The sequence below is a fragment of the Scyliorhinus canicula genome, chromosome 18 (genome assembly GCF_902713615.1).
Source record: "Scyliorhinus canicula chromosome 18, sScyCan1.1, whole genome shotgun sequence".
NCBI lineage: Eukaryota > Metazoa > Chordata > Chondrichthyes > Carcharhiniformes > Scyliorhinidae > Scyliorhinus > Scyliorhinus canicula.
In genome coordinates, this window is record NC_052163.1 from 108,625,582 (window position 1) to 108,644,993 (window position 19,412).

The 19,412-nt window shown below is 51.6% G+C and overlaps 1 protein-coding gene across 2 annotated transcripts in view; it reads left to right on the forward strand.

Annotated features, from left to right (window-relative positions):
- The window catches only part of LOC119953535 (inactive tyrosine-protein kinase PEAK1-like), a 97,905-nt gene that overhangs the window by 43,496 nt on the left and 34,997 nt on the right, over positions 1-19,412 (forward strand). The window contains exon 1 of one of the 2 annotated variants that reach the window (XM_038777907.1): positions 13,783-13,847. The exons of the other annotated variant lie outside the window; for it this stretch is intronic. The gene's annotated coding sequence lies outside the window, so the exon portion shown is untranslated. Of the gene's footprint in view, positions 1-13,782; positions 13,848-19,412 lie in introns of those variants that run through there. 2 annotated transcript variants of the gene reach the window in all.

Genomic DNA, 19,412 nt, shown 5'->3' on the forward strand with positions numbered 1-19,412 from the left:
AGCTTTTAAGAAAAAGCTGATTTACAAATCTGGGGTGGGATTCTCCGACCTCACAACCGGATCGGAGAATCGCCCGGGGCCGGCGTCAGTCCCGCCCCCGCCGTGTCCCGAATTCTCCGCCACCCGAGATTAGGTGGGGGCGGGAATCGCGCCGCACCGGTTGGCGGGCACCCCGCAGCGATTCTCTGGCCCGCGATGGGCCAAAGTCCCGCCGCTGACAATCTTCACCCGCCGACGTGGATTAAATCACCTCTGGTACCGGCGGGACTGGCGGCGCGGATGGGCGCCGTGGTCCTGGGGGGGGGGGGGGGTGCGGGGCGATCTGACCCCGGGGGTGCCCCCATGGTGGCCTGGCCTGCGATCGGGGCCCACCAATCGGCGGGCGGGCCTGTGCTGTGGGGCACTCTTTTTCTTCTGCCTTCACCATGGTCTTCGCCATGGCAGATGCGGAAGAGACCCCCTCCCCTGCGCATGCGCCAGGATTATGTCAGCAGCCGCTGACGCTCCGGCACATGCGTGGATTTACGTCGGCCGGCAAAGTCCTTTCGGCCCCGGCTGGCGTGGCGGCAAAGGCCATTCACGCCAGCCGGCGGAGCGGGAACCTCTCCGGTGTGGGCCTAGCTCCTCAATGTGAGGGCTTATTCTCTGCACCTTTTGGGAGGCCCGACGCCGGAGTGGTTCGCGCCACTCCAATACACCGGGACCCCCCCCCCCCCCCCCCCCCCCCCCCGCCCCGCCGGGTGGGGGGGAATCCTGGCCCTGATTTCAGTCGGAGTGAATTCGAACAGAAAGAAACATGGAACAAAATGGAACCATTTGGCCTCTCAAGCCAACTCCCTGCCACAGACTTTGCACAATTCACCTACTCGAATCGCACAGTGTTTAAGTGTTGCAGAGATTCACTGCTGTTGCTGTGCACACTGTGCCACCTGACAAAGATTGCTGAGTATGATATCAAACCGCAGTGAGTTATTTTTTCCACTGCTTATTGACTTATCTGGTGATCTCCTTATGAGTTGTGGGCAAATTAATTAACACATTCCACCCAATCGTGAAATGAGCATCAAAACTAACTGATCGATTTTTCACAAATGCACATGACCATGTGTATTGGACCCCAATACAACATTGTGTAAGATGTAGTCATTGTGAGTGAAGTGGAAATGCTGTGAGATTAGCTGCACTTTGATTAAGGCAATGTGTGTTCGAAGCCACTCAACATTTTGCTCAGGTAGCTGCTTCGCTGATGCAATTAGATCTCCTGGCCTTACTGATGTGCTATTTATATACCCAATTATGTAAAAGCCTTTTCATCTGGTTAACACATTGTGGTAGTCACCACTGTTGTATATATCACGTACGAGTTGTAATACGGTAAGGCTCCTGGACTAAAGGTATGGGGTAGATCCCTGCCTGCTAGCTCCGCCCAGTAGGCGGAGTATAAATGTGTGTGCTCACTGAGCTGCAGCTATTTCGGCAGCAGCTGCAGCAGGCTACACATCTCTGCTTAATAAAGCCTCGATTACACTCTACTCTCGTCGTAATTGATAGTGCATCACACATAAGCACCAACGCAAGCACATAAGTGCATAAGAAATTGAAACTGGTCAATTTCCTTTCGGCCTGTAGTTAGCACTGCTGCCCACAGTGCTGAGGACGTGGGTTCATATCCCGGCCCCGGGTGACTGTCCTTGTGGAGTTTGCACATTCTCCCCCTGTCTGCGTGCATTTCACCCTCACAACCTAAAGATGTGCAGGTTAGGTGGATTGGCCACGCTAAATTGCCCCTTAATTGGAAAGAAAATACGGGAAAAAAAATCCTTTTGGCAATTCAACAAGATCAAGGTGGATCTTTGACCTCAACTCCAGCTTCCCACACTATTTCCATGCCACTTATTCCCTAAGTCCTCAAAATTCTATCCACCTCCATCTTCACTATACTCTACACTTGAGCATCCTTAACACTCTGGCAGAGAATTCAAAAGATTCACAACCCTTGGAGTGAAGAAATTTCTCCGCACCTCTGTCCTGCTGCCTCCCATATTTGACCCTATGTGGTGGATTCCCCAAGCAGAGAATAAATTTTCTCAGCACCTGACCCTTAAAGCCATTTGAATTGGACAATTACTCATTCTTTAAACTCCCCCCCCCCCCCCCCCCCAGCTCAATTTCTTCTCACAGGACAAGCCCTCATCCCAGAAATCAGCCCGGTGAACCTTTCTCACACTCCTTTTAGGGCAGGTAAAACTCCACACAGTAGACCTGGGGCGGGATTCTCTGCTCACAGACACCGAAATCGCGTTCAGTGATTAGAATTAGAATTAGAATTAGAACAGTACAGCACAGAACAGGCCCTTCGGCCCTCGATGTTGTGCCGAGCAATGATCACCCTACTCAAGCCCACATATACCTATACCAGTAACCCAACAACCCCCAATAACCTTATTTTTTTAGGACACTAAAGGCAATTTAGCCTGGCCAATCCACCTAACCCGCGCATCTTTGGACTGTGGGAGGAAACCGGAGCACCCGGAGGAAACCCACGCACACACAGGGAGGATGTGCAGACTCCACACAGACAGTGACCCAGCCGGGAATCGAACCTGGGACCCTGGAGCTGTGAAGCATTTATGCTAACCACCATGCTACCGTGCTGCCCTTTGACCGGAGAATCCCCGTTCACGACCAAATCGGGGACGGCTCCGCTTTCGCGATGCTCCGCTCTCTCCGAAGCACGCTGTGCGCCATATCGACGGACATTGCCTGAGGCCCACCCCCCGAAGCCTCGCCCCCAACCAGCTAAGTTCCCAACTGCGTGGGTCTCTCATTGTCTTACCCGTCAGGAACACGGCGTGGCGGCTGCAGACTCAGTCCAGCACTGCCACAGTCGGGGGAGGGCCGATCCGCGGGCAGGGGAACTCTATCAGGGGCTGGGGGCACTGTTGGAGGGTGACCCGGGGCTTGCGAGCCGGCCAAAGGGGGGGGCACTATTTTGTAGGCCGGCTCCGCGAGTGGCCGGCGCCATGTTGCACTGCGCAGCTGCTGCATGCGCATCTGCGGCCACGGACCCGGCAATTCTCCGGGCCATATCGGCAGCTAGAGCCAGGTGCTCTACGCTGCTCGGCTGCTAGCCCCCAGCTACGCGGAGGAACAGTGGCCATTTTGTGCCACATTTTTGGGCGTAAAACACCACCGTTCCCACGCCGGCATGAGGACATAGCCTCACATTCGGAGAATCCAGCCCCAGGTGTGGCTCCACCGAGATTTCTTTACTCTTATACTCCAATCCCTTTGTAACAAAAACAAATATAAAATTTGCCTTCCTAATTGCATGTTGTGCCTGCATTTTAACACTATGTGAATCATGTACATTGGGTACCTTCGAATGCGACCATGGTGTCTGACCCCTTTAAGGGGCAATTGACTAATAGAGTCACATGGCCCAGAAAAATCCACTAAAGACAATAGCATATCACAAGTACACAGTGTGGAATATCTCCCTACAAATTATTTGAGTGTTCATTCGCTGAGCAATGTGAACAGAGTCAAGGTGGCCTCCATCAGTGGTGCTTTTGGTTAATGGTAAACCTATAAAGATAGAAGTAGACACGGCAGCGTCTGCTACCATAATAGGGGAACAAGTGCACAGATACTTGCGGGAAAAGGTTCAGCCTTTGAGTTTAAGGAATGCATCAGCAAAACTGGAAACACATGCGAGAGAGGCCAACGAGATCATGGGTACCACCACTGTACCTGAGATATCATCAGTAATCTGCCCAACTCCCACTAATAGCAGTATCAGGCCGAGGAACAAAACTATTGGGCCGCAACTGGCTTGAGGAAATTAAATTGGACATGAATTTTCCAAATAGAAGAAGGATGTCTGCTTGAATTAATAAAAAAGAATGAATATGTAATTTGCGCTAAACTAGGGAAAATTAAGGGCCTGTGGGTGAAGATCCACGTAGATCCAAAGGCAGTCCCACAGTTTTTCAGCGCCAAACCTGGGCCGGGATTCTCCCCTACCCGGCGGGGGGGGTGGGTCCCGGCGTGTCGGAGTGGCGTGAACCACTCCAGCGTCGGGCCACCCCAAAGGTGCGGAATTCTCCGCACCTTTCAGGGCCAAGCCCTCACCTTGAGGGGCTAGGCCCGCGCCGGAGTGGTTTCCACTCCGCCGGCTGGCGTGAACGTCCTTTGGCGCCACGGCAACCGGGGCCGAAAGGACTTCGCCGGCCGGCGTAAGTCCGCGCATGCGTCGAAGCGTCAGCGGCTGCTGACGTCATACCGGCGCATGCGCAGGGGAGGGGGTCTCTTCCGCCTCCGCCATGGTGAAGGCCATGGCGGAGGTGGAAGGAAAAGATTGCCCCCACAGCACAGGCCCGCCCGCCGATCGGTGGGCCCCGATCGCGGGCCAGGCCACCGTGGCGGCACCCCCAGAGTCCGATCGACTCGCGCCCCCCCCAGGACCCCATAGCCCGCCCGCGACGCCAATCCCGCCGGTCAGGTAGGTGGTTTCATCCACGCCGGCGGGAAAGACCTGTCAGCGGCGGGACTTCGGGCCATCACGGGCTGGAGAATCGCCGCAGGAGGCTCGCCGGCCGGCGCGGGGGGGCCACCGACCGGCACGGCGCGATTCCCGCCCCTGCCGAATCTCGGGGGGTCGGAGAATTCCGCCCCTGTTTCCTAGGCTTTATTAGAAAAGGTGGACACAGAATTGAAAAGGTTACAAGAACTGGAAATCATCCAGCCAGTCCAGTTTGCAGAATGGGCAGCCCCCATCATCCCTGTGATAAAACCAGACAAGACTGTCCGCATCTGTGGGGACTACAAATTGACAGTGAATCAAGCTGCCAAGCTAGACAAGTACCCCATTTCAAAGATAGAAAATTTGTATGCAAAGCTGCCTGAGGTTAGACATGAGCCATGCTTATCAGCAGCTTGATTTGGATGATGCTTTCCAAAGTTATGTTACAATAAACACAGACAAGGGTTTGTTTTGATATATGTGCCTGCCTTTCAGCATGCCATATTCCAAAGAATGATGGAAAGTTTGTGGCAAGGATTTCCTTGTTCAATATTATACCTGGATGATGTATTGATAACGGGATTGATGGAAGCTAAGCACCTGGCCAAGTTGGCAGAGGTGCTAAGAAGATTCCAAGAGACTGGAATGTGCCTCGAGAAGGAGAAATGTTCTTTTCAGGCCAATGAAGTGATTTACCTGGGTTACTGGCTAGATGCAAATGGGTTGCACGCATGGAAGAGAAGGTTAGGAGAATAAAGGAGACCCCGGCCCTCAGAAACACAACTGAGCTTGAGTCTTTCTTTGGAATGGTGAATTATTATGGGTGTTTTCTGCCGAATGTGTCAATATTGCCCTCATAGATGTGTTACTAAAGAAGCACCAGCGTTGGTTTTGGAGAATGCCTCAAGGAGAAGTTTTTAACAAGGTAAAACAGTTATTACATTCATCTTGTTTATTGGTGCACTTCCACCCATCCGGAAAATAGGTGTTAACTTGTGACTCCTCCCCTTATGGCGCCAGTGCAGTTTTGTCCCATAGAATGGTTGATGGGTCTGAAAGACCTATAGGATATGTCTCTAGATCCACCTCAGAGTCTGGAAAAGGTTCTTCTCAGATTGAAAAAGAAAGGTTGGCTGTCATATGAGGAGTAAAGAAGTTCCACCAGTATGTGCATTGGAGTCATTTTACCACTGTAACGGGCCACAAACTCAGGGCTCTTCCGCCAACCGTTTGGACATTAATCTTGTCAGCATACGGGTATACATTCCAACAGCGGCCTGGAACGCAGATAGCAAATGCGGATACACTAAGTCACCTACCATTGCCTGAGAGTGCAGCACCCCATCCCCCTGTCCCACAGCAAACACCACCCCCTCCAGTACCACAGGAAATTAAACCTCGTGACCAGCCTTAGTGCGGCAAATCAAGTATCGGACTAACAGAGACCTAGTATTGTCCAAAGAGAAGTACAGAACATTAATAGGATGGACCAATGAGCCAATGTCTGAAGAGATGTAGCCATATTGTATTCGGAAAGACGAATTAAGTTGTGAAGACAGCATCATACTTTGGGCAGCAAGAGTAGTCGGCCCTGTGCCAGAAAGGGATTTGTTCTTGGCTGAATGGCAAAGTGTCCATCCGGGTGCGCCAAAGATGAAGATGCTCGCCAGAAGTTATGTTTGGTAGCCTGGCATAGATGCCAACATTGCAAGGCTAGTAAATCACTGTGATCAGTGTCAGGTGCAACAGCCTGCAACAACCCCTTTGCCCCTAATGAATGGCTTGGTCGGCTATGGGTGTGTGCATACATTGATTACGTGTGCTTATGATTGGGAACCATGTTTTTGCTCCTGTTGGATGCCCATTCAAAGTGGATGGAAGGGTTCGAAATGAAGTCTACAACATCGCATACCATAGTTGAGGAATTGTGTCAGTGTTTTGCATCCCATGGGATACCTGAAGTAGTGTTGGATAATGTATCTGTGAAGCCTTTAAGACATCTTTAAATATTGTGAAGACCCATAACAGTGGCAACCACAGCTGCAACCTGTCTGTCCTACCAAACTCTCCCAGGGCAGAGCCCCTGCTGCAGCTTCTCTCATGAAAGTTAATTTCACCACTTTGGCTGTGAGCAGCCTCCAGCTTCACAGTGAAGGCTATTTCAAAGGAAGAATTAGCCTTGTGAGTTGTGACAGCACTTCACACTCCTGAACTCGCAAGTGCCTCCTCAAAGGAATTATCGATGAGACAGTGACTTCGGGCCAGACCAAGTCTGGTGTTACCTGGTGTATCTTCGTATTAACAGTATAAAAGAACAGGGGCGCAATCTTCCCACCGCGTTGCACACGGCACCCATCTGGGCGCGCCGGGTGCATCACAGGAGAGACCCAAATCGATATTCACGCCGGGCACAAACCAATTTGCAATTCACGCCAGCCCCCTCCCGATGGCGAGAATCTCATTCATTCTAATTTGCATTCATTTCAATCTCATTGATGAGATTGAAGTGGAATGCAGCGGCCTCCGAGGAACTGCCCAACTCCCCAGCGAGATGTCACGTGGGCGACGTTCAGTATTCCTCTACAAAAACAAGAACCTGGCTCGATGGCCTTTCATGGGGGTTGGGTTTGTTTGTGTGGCTGCAGGGGGCCAGGTTGGGGGCCGGCCCTGGGTGAGGGAAGTGGTGGGCTTTGTATCTGTGACGCCTTCAAGCCATCTTTAAATATTGTGAAGACCCATGATGATGGCAACCACATCTGCAGCCTGTCCGTCCTACCAAACTGTCCCAGGACAGAGCCCCTGCTGCAGCTTCTCTCCTGAAAGTTAATTTCACCACTTTGACTGTGAAATAGCTGAAGGCTACTTCAAAAGAGGAATTAGCCTTGTTGGTTGCGATAGCACTTCACACTCCTGAACTCCCAAGTGCCTCCTCGAAGGAACAATTGTCCTGTCTGAGAGGATGATAGTCGACTGGATGTCCTGCAATCTTTGATGCCTGAACAGGGTACCTATACTCTAGGAGTGTCAGCACAATAGAGGCAACTGTCAACAATCAATCAATAAAGAGTAGGTTTTCACCACTGAGGACATTCTCACGGCCAAAGGGTAAGTATCTGGATGAGCAGAGGACAGCAGAGCTCGACCTCCTTAATATTGCTGGCAGAGGTCTGGGGTTTACGTGTTCCTGATCTGGCCAGGTGTGAGTGTGCAGAGTGAGGTTTGCCAGCACAACTGGCTTGCTGGATGGCACTCAGAGAAGGCAGGATAGTCATGGTAAGGGTGGGGTAGGCTTGAGAGATATGTGGTCCTAACTGATTGTCGGTCTCTCTCCTTTCACAATTCCTTCCAGAGACAAAGCTTTTGCTGGAGTCGATCTCGCAGAGGCTGCCTTACTGTGCTTGTGGCAACTGAGGCAGGCAAACACCGAAGAAGACTGCAAGACCAATGCAGGCTGGAGGCGGCACCAGATGTGCAGGGGACCGCGGCACACACTCAAGTCCCGGCCGCCCATGAGGCTGAGGATGGGGCCAGATGAGGAGGCCAGCGACGTGCCAGGCTGTATAGGAATCGTTGCTCCTTCAATAAGCAGACGGATAGCATATGCCACAGAAGGCTGTGTCTCAATAGAGAGACAGTGCAGCACCTGTGCCACGACCTCGTGGACACAGCGGCTCGTGGAGGAGGAGGATACCCGCGGAGACCACTGCAGCACTACATTTCTGCGCCAGCGAGTCATTCCAGGGCTCGAGCAGGGACCTGTGCAGCATCCGCCCACAGATGCATCCAGGTGATGGATGCTCTGTATGCCCGAGCATCCAACTACATCACCTTCCACCTGGACGTAGCCACCAAGATGCCCAGGCTGCAGGATTCGCCGACATCACCGGGATGCCCCAGGCCCAGGGACCCACATCGTCATGTGAGCACTGGGGCATCAGGGAGTACCCTATATTAACACAAAGGGGTTCCACTCCCTGAATGTTCTGTTCATGTGCAATCATTGCCTGAGGATTCTGCACATGTGCGCCCGTTGTCCTGGGAGCATGCATGACAGCTACATCCTGGTGCACTCTGAGATTCCCGTGTCTTCGAGCACCACCCAGAATGACAGGTTGGCCCATGGGGGACAAGGGCTACTCACTCAGATCATGGCTGATGACGGCGTGAAGAGGCCTGAGCTGGAGTCAGAGACCCATTATAATGAGGCCTACGCAGCCACCCTTGCTGTCATTGAGTGGTATCGGGCTGCTGGAAATGCAGTTCTGATGTTTGGACCGCTCTGGCGGGTCTCTACAGTCTAGCCCCCAGAGGGTCTCCTGCTTTGTGGTGGTCTGCTGTGCCCCCCACAACCTGGCACAGTAGCTGGGCAGCATGCTGGAGGAGGAGGAGGTGGGATATGCAGCCTCGTCTGAGAAGGAGGAGGACGAGGAAGGATAGAGGATGAGCCCACAGAGGAGCCGGAGGATGGAGGACAGGTGCCAGCGAGGGTCCAGGTGCCAGAAGGACCAGGGAGGCTCTCATCATCTCCAGATTCTCATGAGATGAGGCTATGTCTGTTCGGTCAACAGCCCCTCTTCTCACCCCCCCCCCACCCCAGCCCATAACCATCCCTTCCCCGACCACTTTGTTCCACACACACCCCCCCCCCCCCCCCCCCCCCGCCAAATCTACTATTGTAACCTTCCATTCCCTTCTCTACCAAAACATTTTAGCTTCCCCTTAAATGCATTTTGCCTATTTACTTCAACCATACCCATACTAGTGAGTTCCAAGTTCGTACCACACTTTGGGGAAAGATTTTTTTGTGTATTCCCTATTGGATTTCTTGGTGACTATCTTATATTAATAGTGTCTAGTTACTCTATTCTCCACAAGAGGAAGATTTGGGTGGAATTTTGCCTTACCGCAACTGGAGAACTGGAGGGAAGCCCCCCCCCCCCCCCCCTCCAATCGCTTGCAAAGAGGAGGCCTCACACAATGAAGTGCCCGTCAAGCTCCTGACTGGTCAGTATTGGGCACCCCATGCAATCAAACCCCAGTGGGGCAGAAATCTCACCTGAGAGCTGCTGGCCAATTAGAAACCAGGAGCGGTGGCTGCTGTCAGTAACGTACTGAGGGCCGGCCTCAGGATCGATGCAAGGTCCCAGGGTACAGGTGAGTGGGGGCTGAATGGAGGTCGTGAGTAAAGCTTTGCCGGGGAAGAGGGGCAGTGTGTTCAGACAGAAAGGCAGGGGTGATTTTCCACGGGCCCCCCATTCCTGATGCTGGGTCCCTCGATTGGGCACTTGGTGACTGTCAATAAGGAACCCCATCTCCTTTGCTGCACGCCAACACAACAAGGTTTGCTGGGCTGCCTTTGGAGGCACAGGAAAGCTGTGCACCTCCCACTGGAGCCACCGCTAAATTCGGCAGGCTCAGGAATAAGTGGCTTTAATTAGATCATTAATGAACCTCGTTGCCTTTCCACCACAAAGGCATTTCCCCCGCATTGGGCCCTTCCTGCCCCCAACGTAACTGGGACCAGTTTTCCTGACATTGGGAACCTGAAGCAGGTACTCCCATCCAATTCTCCCAGCATCCCTGCCAGCAGGCTCCACTAAATCCAGACCATTCTCTGTAACTATTCCATCAGAACAGTGTAATTAAGATTTATCTATGTACAGTTTGATTATAAGATGTTGAATAATAAATGTAGAAATAATTCATTAACCTCCAAGCCTTTTTAGGTCACCCCTCAGCCTCCTTTTTTTCAAGACACGCAGCTTGTCAATCCTTTGCTGATATGTATACTTATACGTTTCTGTCATCATCCTTGTAAAACTTCACTGCAGACTCTCCAGTGTCTCTATATCCTTTTTATAATGTGTCAATGCATTACTCCAAATGTGGTCTGACAGGATTTGATACAGGCTTCGCATAGCTTGCCTACTTTGCAATTCTATCCTTCTTGAAATAAAGCCGATGGCTTGCTTTGCTTTTGTTTTAACAGCCTTGTTAATCTTTGGCGTCACTTTTAGTGATTTAGTAAAGGATCACCTATTTGCACAAAACAGACAACAATAGTACATGTTGAATCTAGATGATCCTGTATGCCCAGCCACAGTAATAAGAAAATCTACTCTCTGATGCAGGAATTAGAGATTGATCAGGAATAGCTGTGTCAATAGCACACTTGCTTCTGCGTCACAAGTTCGGGTTTCAAGACCCACTCCAGCACTTGGAAACAAAAACCGAGACTGACACTCTAATGCAGTACCGTGGAAATGCTGCACTGTGGGAGGCGCTGTCTTTCAGATGAAATGTTAAGCCGAAGCCCCATCTGCCTGCTCATGTGGATGTTAAAGATCCCGTGGCATTACTTCAAATAGCAGCGGGGGGGGGGTTATCACCGGCGGCATGGCAATATCTATCCCTCAATCAGGATCACAAAAAGCAGGTTATCTGGTGATTGTCACATTTGTTTGTGTGCATATATCGGCTGCCACGGTTCCAACAGTGACTGCATCGCAAAATTGGCAGCAAATTGCTTTGAGATGATGAGTGTTTGTGAAATGCACTGAAGAAACATAAATCTTTCTTTTTTTAATTAGGGGTCTCTTGGGCGCGATTCTCCGCTGCCCACGACGGGTCGGAGAATAGCGGGAGGGCCTTCCCGACAATTTTCACGGCCTCCCGCTATTCTCCCTCCCCCCCCCCCTCCGGCCGCCCCCCGACACGAATCGCTGCTCACGATTTTTTACGGCGAACAGCGATTCTCCGCAGGCCGATGGACCGAAAACCGCGGAGTTTACGGCCGTTTTCACGGCCGCCATCACACCTGCTTTCAGCGTTCGTGAAAACGGCCGCAACGTGCCGTCCCGGACAACCATGGCACCAATTGGCACGGCCGTGGCCAAGGGTGGCATGGGCCTGCAATCGGTGGGCAACGATCGTGGGCAGCGGGTCCGATACCCGCGTACTATTTGTTCTTCCGCCGCCCCGCAGGATCAGTCCACGGGGCGGCTAAGGGGCATGACGGCCCGCGCATGCGCGGGTTTGACATGTCTGCATGTCGTCATCCGCGCATGCGCGGGTTGGAGCCGTCCAACCCGCGCATGCGCGGTTGACGTCATCGTGCGCGTCAGCCGTCGTGACGCTTGGCGCGCAGACTTAGCGACGGTCGCTAAGGCCGCGATGCCGTGCATCATGGGGCCCCGCTGCTAGCCCCCCCCGGGGGGGAGAATAGGGTCCCGGGAGGGGGTGCGGAGGCTTCACGGCAGCCTTTACGACTCGCCGCATTTGCGGAGAATCGCCCCCCTAATTCTTGCTTTATATGGAATTCTCAGGGCAATTATTGCAACCCCAGCATTGTAGCTCATCCCTATTCAGGATGTGGAGATGCCGGCGTTGGACTGGGGTGGGCACAGTAAGAAGTCTTACAACACCAGGTTAAAGTCCAACAGGTTTGTTTCGAAACACTACCTTTTGGAGCACTGCTCCTTCTTCTGGTGAATGAAGGAGAGTGACCTGAGGAAGGAGCTGCGCTCCAAAAGCTAGTGATTCGAAATAAACCTGTTGGACTTTAACCTGGTGTTGTAAGACCTCTTACTGATCCCTGTTCAGGCCACTGAACAAACCTTAACGGTTGAAACGATTCAGGCCCACAACCAGCAGCAAGTTTTCTAATTGAGCATGACAGGAGTTAACTTTGCAGGTCGTACTTCAGAGGCTGAGAGCCACTTAACTGGCTCCTACGGTTCCATTTCCATTCAACGCTGGCAACGTATTAACTTCATGAATTTGACACCACAGTCAGAAGAAGCCTAAGCTGAATCTGGTCAAAAGAGGAACTTGCATTCACTGAGGAAGTATTGCAAATGCTGAGAGATCTGAAGCAACAGGGGAAAAAAAAGACACAGGAACTACTGTACAGGGCAGGTTTCATTTCTGGGAGAAAAAGCGTAGCATTTCAAGGGAAACCCTTCATCAAAAAGGACAAAGTCTCCTGCCACAAGGATTCATTTCTTTCAGATGCTGACTTACCTCCAGCATTTTCTGTTTGAACCAGCACAATGGTTAGCACTGCTGCCTCACAGTGCCAGGTTCGATTCCGACCTCAGGTGACAGTGCGGAGTTTGCACGCTCTCCCCGTGTTTGCGTGGGTTTCCTCCGGGAGCTCTGGTTTTCCTCCTGCAGTCCAAAGGTGTGCAGGTTAGGTGGATTGGCCAGGCTAAATTGCTCCTTTGTGTCCAAAGGTTAGGTGGGGTTATGGGGACGGGGCAGGGGAGTGGGCCTGGGCACGGTGCTCTTTCAGAGAGTCGGTGCAGACTCAATGGGCCAAATGGCCTTCTTCTGCAATGTAGGGATGATTCTAAATTGTTTTGGAAAAGCTCTTTCGTAGATTCAAAATTCTAATGGATTTAGCAGTCGGGGAATCGGTGATTGCACATGGTGCTTGCATGTGCTGCTTGGCAGCTGTACTCTCTGTAGAAAGTGTGGTCAGCGTTTCACTGTCTTGCAGAAATGGAAGCCACCTGGCATTGTCAGATAACAACTGAATAACCTCATACAGGAAGCTTCAATCAGCTCTGGTTAATGACGCTATCCTGGCACCTAAGTACTTGCTGATCTGATAGCTGCAGAGCAAACCTCAACAAAATCTAGCAACTTCACTGTGGCTAGCACTCTATTCAAAAAAAGTGAGGGCTCAGGATGAACTGCACATTATAGCTTTCAAGTACCATCAACTTGTGCAATTAGAATATTCATACCACTGGACATGCTATTTAATTATGCTGCTGGGGTAGCAATTTTATTTCAACCCCAGCAGAAGTGATGGACAATTTCCTGATACTTCATCATCCAAATGTATGTATCATATGCATATTTTGAAGCTAGAATCTGCATTTAGGCCTGGTTTTCATGTCCTCAGCATGTCCCCGCACAGCCAACACGTTTCTTTTGAAGTAGTCACTGTTGACGTCGGCACAGATGGCCCTTAACTTTCACAAGACTTCAATTGAACGTCTCATCTAAAAGTCATCACCTCTGTCCTAGAGTGGGGCTCGAACCAACTGGAAGCAAAACTGTTGACTGGGTATGAATTATTTCCAAAGAAGGAGATCTGAGAAAAGTCACATTCGTCTCAAAATATTGCCTCGTAACTTCCAGCGCTCGGAATGATGCGTTCAACCTTCCTTTCCCCGACAACCTCGGGCCTGCGCAGGCTCAAGTGCGGCGCGGGCGGGCTGCAGCCCCCTTATGACGCTGCCAGCTCGGGAACGCCCATTGAGTGCACACATATTGAAGAGAACAGGCAACTATTTTAACAAGTGTTTCAACGGTGTGTAGAAGTGTTTAAAACTTTTTTTTGCTCTTTTTTTTTAAACTGTTGATGATTCTTAAAAAGTCATTTTAATTTTTTTAATGGTTAAAGGTGATTATTTATAAATTAACATAGGTTTTATTTGTTTTAATCCGTGAAACTATTTAAATCTGCACTATATTATTATATAATTTTATGTGTGGCATGCTTAAAAATGTTTGTATCTTTTAATTTAGATTATGGTCATAAGATTTGAAAAGCACCCCAGGGCTTTTTGCTGCCACTGAACTTGTAACAGCTGATGTTTTCAATTGTTTTTTATAGAATCCCTGCAGTGCAGATGAAAGCCATTCGGCCCATAAAGTCTGCAGTGACACTCCGAAAGAGCACCCTACCCAGATTCCCACCCCCGCCCTATCCCCATAACCCCACTTAAACTTTGGACACAAAGGGGCAATCTAGCAAGGCTAATCCACCTAACTTGTACATGTTTGGACTGTGGGAAGAAACCGAAGCGCCAGGAGGAAGTGGCGGCAGCACGGTGGTTAGCACTGCTGCCTCACAGCACCAGGGACCCAGGTTCGATTCCGGCCTTGGGTGACTGTGAGGACTTTGTACCTTCTCCTCGTGTCTGCATGGGTTTCGTCCGGGTGCTCTGTTCAAAGATGTGTAGGTTAGATGGATTGGCCATGATAAGTTGCCCTTTAGCGTCCAGGAATGTGCAGGTTAGTTCTGGTGATAGGACAGGAGAGTGGGCATAGGTAGGGTGCTATTTCAGAGGGTCAGTGCAGACATGAGCCGAATGGCCTCCTTCTGCACTGTAGAAATTCTACGGTTCCATTCCATGGTTCTAGGAAACCCGTGCAAACACTGCGAGAATGCACAAACACCGCACATTCATCTAAGGTTCGAATTGAACACTGGTTCCTGGTGTTGTGTGGCAGCAATGCTAACTAGTGTTACCTGTGTTAAATACGTTTCTGCTTGTTTACTTCAATTATCTTATTCATTTATAATTATCTCATAATTAAATGTTGTGTTTTGATGTTCCAGTAAGACATTTGTAGAAGCTTGTGAAGTTTAATGTCAAACATTTATTAACAAAAATAGTTTTATCCATACAAAACGTTGAAAGCAGTTAACATTTAGCTTAACATTTAGCTTTATCAGCTGAACAATGACATAAAACTACCTTCAACTTTTACAATTTTTTTGCAATGTAATATATCACTTAAGCACATCAGTCAATAAAATATATGTTTCCACATAAACACAATGGTTCTGTCTACTTGTAAAGAGGAGGGGGGGGGGGGTAAGAAGGAAGGGAGGGGAGGGTTTTGACATATCAATTGTTAATGTTACAAGCTCAACATCCGAAAGCAGCAGCTGCTGAAATGCAGTGTCTTGGCACACATCTTCAGTGACATCATTTTCAGATATCTTTTGGCAGAACACTCTTGGGTGTGGGTGATTGATTCGCTGCAATACCTGTCAGAGAGATAGTTCACATTAGCGTACAGGAGGCCTGCAATCTCAACTAAGGCATTAAACTATGTTAAAGCATTTTGAGTAACCACGGAGGCATATAAGGATGAACATTACATCAGGGAGACTCTTAATCAACAAAGCTTAAAATACATTGTAAAATCCAAATGTGCTTTAGCTCTGAATCAGCTGGGAAGACAGGCGTGCTAACATTATTGTTCTTGAAGGAGTCGACAGCACCAGTATCAAGGTTATCCGAAACCAACTCCGCTGGGCCGCCCATATGCTTAGGGTGTCAGAGTCCCAGTGGCCAAAGCAAATCTTATTTACCCAGCTCAAGAAAATATCCCAAACAAGAAGAGGGCAAAGAAAGCTCTTCAAGGCTTACCTGCAGAAATGAAATGTAGACGTCAATGACTGGGAGACCTACTTGGAGGAACCTCCTGATTGAAGGATCACAATTCTTCGAGAACACCCACAGCAAGAAGAAGCTGGAAAGGGTGCCTGAGAAAGAAATACCTGCATCCAAGGACCGATCCCACCTTTTGGAAACTCCTGCCAAGTGAGTGATTGAAGATTCGGCTCTAGGATCGGGCTCTTTGGCCATGCAGGGACTCACATAACCTGTAACCAGTAACACAGAATATCGTAAGTAGACAATCATACTAGTTAGCAAGTGATCACCGCATTCTATCCATTATAGTTCCTTTAATGACATTAACATCCTCATGACCCAGGTTCGATTCCCTGCTGGGTGATTGTCTGTGCGGAGTCTGCATGTTCTCCCCTGTCTGCGTGGGTTTCCTCTGGGTGCTCCGGTTTCCTCCCACAGTCCGAAGACAGACAGGCTCATGAACGAGGATCCCCTGTCACTGTGGATGTAGTCGGGGAAACCGAACAGGGCGAAAATGGAATCCAGGGCCTTGATGATGGTGGCAGACGTCATATCCAGGCATGGGATGGCGAAGGGGAACCTAGAAAATTCATTGACCACACTAAGGATGTAGGTGTTGCGGTCGGTGGAGGGGAGGGGCCCTTTGAAGTCCACGCTGAGGCGTTCAAAGGGGCGGGACGCTTTCACCAGGTGCGTGCGATCTGGCCGGTAGAAGTGCGGCTCGCACCCGGCACAGACCTGGCAGTCTCTGGTGACTGTCCGTACTTCCTCGACGGAGTAGGGCAGATTGCGGGCTTTGATTAGATGGTACAAGCGAGTGACCCCCGGATGGCACAGGCTCCTGTGCAAGGCATGGAGCTGGTTCACTTGTGCGCTGGGACATGTACCTCAGGAGAGGGCGTCTGGGGGCTCGTTGAGCTTGCCGGGGCGATACAAGATCTCGTAGTTAAAGGTGGAGAGCTCGATTCTCCACCGCAAGATTTTGTCATTCTTGATCTTGCCCCGCTGCGTGTTGTTGAGCATGAAGGCTACCGACCGTTGGTCAGTGAGGAGAGTGAATCTCCTGGTGGCCAGGTAATGCCTCCAATGCCGTACCGCTTCAACGATTGCCTGGGCCTCCTTTTCAACAAAGGAATGCCGAATTTCGGAGGCGTGAAGGGTGCGTGAAAAGAATGCCATGGGTCTGCCTGCCTGATTCAGCGTGGCGGCAAGTGCGACATCTGAAGCGTCGCTTTCTACTTGGAAAGGCAGTGTCTCGTTTACTGCGTGCATCCCGGCCCTGGCTATGTCAGATCGAATGCGGGCAAAGGCCTGTTGTGCCTCGGCCGAGAGGGAAAAATGTGTGGACTGGATAAGTGGGTGGGCCTTGTCCGCGTATTGTGGGACCCACTGGGCATAATAAGAAAGGAACCCAAGGCAGCGTTTGAGGGCGTTGGGGCAGTGGGGGAGGGGGAGCTTCATGAGGGGGCACATGCGGTCGGGGTCGGGGCCGGGCCCCAGTAGTCCGTTTGGCTAAGGATGGCTAAGCGGTCTGTGCGGAACACGCACTTCTCCTTGTTGTACATGAGATTAAGGAGAGATGCGGTGTGGAGGAATTTAGAAAGGTTGGCATCATGGTCCTGCTGGTCATGGCCGCAGATGGTGACATTGTCGAGGTACAGGAAGATGGCCTGCAGTCCATACCAGTCAACCATTTGGTCCATTTCTCGTTGAAATATCGAGACTCCATTCGTGACGCCGAAGGGAACCCTAAGAAATTGGTACAGACGAAGGCAGTGTATTGGCGGTCCGATTTACGGATGGGGAGCTGGTGGTAGGCGGATTTCAGGTCAATAGTAGAGAAGACCCGGTACTGTGCAATCTGATTGACCGTATCAGAAATGCGGGGGAGGGGGTACGCGTCGAGCTGCGTGTACCGGTTGATGGTCTGGCTGTAGTCCACGACCATCCTGTGCTTCTCCCCGGCCTTAACCACTACCACCTGGGCTCTCCAAAGGCTGTTGCTGGCCTCGATGATACCCTCCCGAAGTAGCCGCTGGACTTCGGACCTGATGAAGGCCTTGTCCTGGGTGCTGTACCGTCTGCTCCTGGTGGCGACGGGCTTGCAGTCTGCGGTCAGATTGGCAAAGAGTGAGGGAGGCTCGACCTTAAGGGTCGCGAGGCCGCAAACGGTGAGGGGAGGTAGGGGTCCGCCGAATTTGAGGGTGAGGCTCTGGAGATTGCACTGGAAATCCAGGCCTAGTAAGAGTGAAGTGCAGAGGTTGGGGAGAATGTACAGACGGAAACGGTCGAATTCCACGCCCTGTACAGTGAGTTTAACCAGGCAGAAACCCCGGATCGGGACAGAGTTGGACCCGGTGGTGAGAGAGATCTGCCCGTCGGCGGGATGGACCGCAAGAGGGTGCCAGGTTGCGAGGACGCGACTGGTCGAGCGTAACGGAGGCGAGTAGCGGGCGATCGGCGGTCGAGTCAGATGAGTCCGACGATGAGCGGTAGCGACCCGTGTCCCGTGGCCCCGTCCCGGGGAGGACAAAATGGCGACGTCTGGAGTACCTACGGATAAAATGGTGGTGCCCATGGAGTGCACGTTGTGGGGTCGGGACAAAATGGCGGCGCCCATGGAACGCACGTGGCGGGGGCGGCGAAAGATGGCGGCACCCACTGATCGCACGTGGGGTCGGGGAAGCGGACGGCGGAGCCCATTGAGCGAGCGGCTGAGGTGAGGGGACCGGGGGCACGATAGCGGCAACCGTCCGGGACTGACACACCGCTGCAAAGTGGACTTACTTGCCACAAGCTTTGCAGGTCGCGGTGCGGGCCGGGCACGCTCGCGGGGGTGCTTCTGCTGACCGCAGAAGTAACAGTGGGGACCCCCAGGGAGAGCAATGCGGCGAGCAGCGCAGGCATAGTGCGCGGGGGCGGCTGCTGGGGGGGCCATTTGCTGGGTCCATGAGGGGTAGGATGGGTGGGCCTGGGGGGCCGTTTGCGGGGTCCACGAGGGGTAGGATGGGTGGGCCGAGTGGCTAGCGGAGTAAGATCGCGCACTACGGGAGGCGGCCGTCATGGAAAGCGCCAGGGCCTTTGCGGCCGCGAGGTCGGGGGTGGCCCCTTCCAGCAGTCGTTGCCGGATGGGGTCCCATGCAATGCCTGTAACGAAGGCATCGCGCATGAGTAAGTCAGTGTGTTCCATGGCTGTGAGGGCCGGGCAGTCCTTATAAGGGCCCTCCAGAAGTCCTCAATCGACTCACCCGGCTGCTGGACGCGAGTAGAGAGTTGATGCCTCGTAAACAGGGTGTTCGCCGACTGTGCATAGTTCTCCTTGAGCAGTTCCATAGCTGTGGTGTCGTCAGTCACATCTCGAATTAGCGGAAAGACACTAAGTCTGGAGTACAGGAGTTGCTTTTTCTGAGCCTCCGTCGGGGGAGGGTCCGCTGAAGAGATGTAGGCCTCGAAGACTGCCAGCCAGTGAACAAAGTATTTTCTAGCGTGAGGCGACTGCGGATCCAGCTGCAGACGGTCAGGCTTGATTTTGATGTCAATGGTGAACGGAAAATCACACAAATTGTGGCGCTAACAATTATACTCAAAGACAAGAGACAAGTACAATAGAGGCTTTATTGCTGTGCGATACTATTCCTCCATCTGCAACTGTAGACTAGGGTCTGAGTGACTCACACGCATATTTATACACAAGCTCCCTGTGG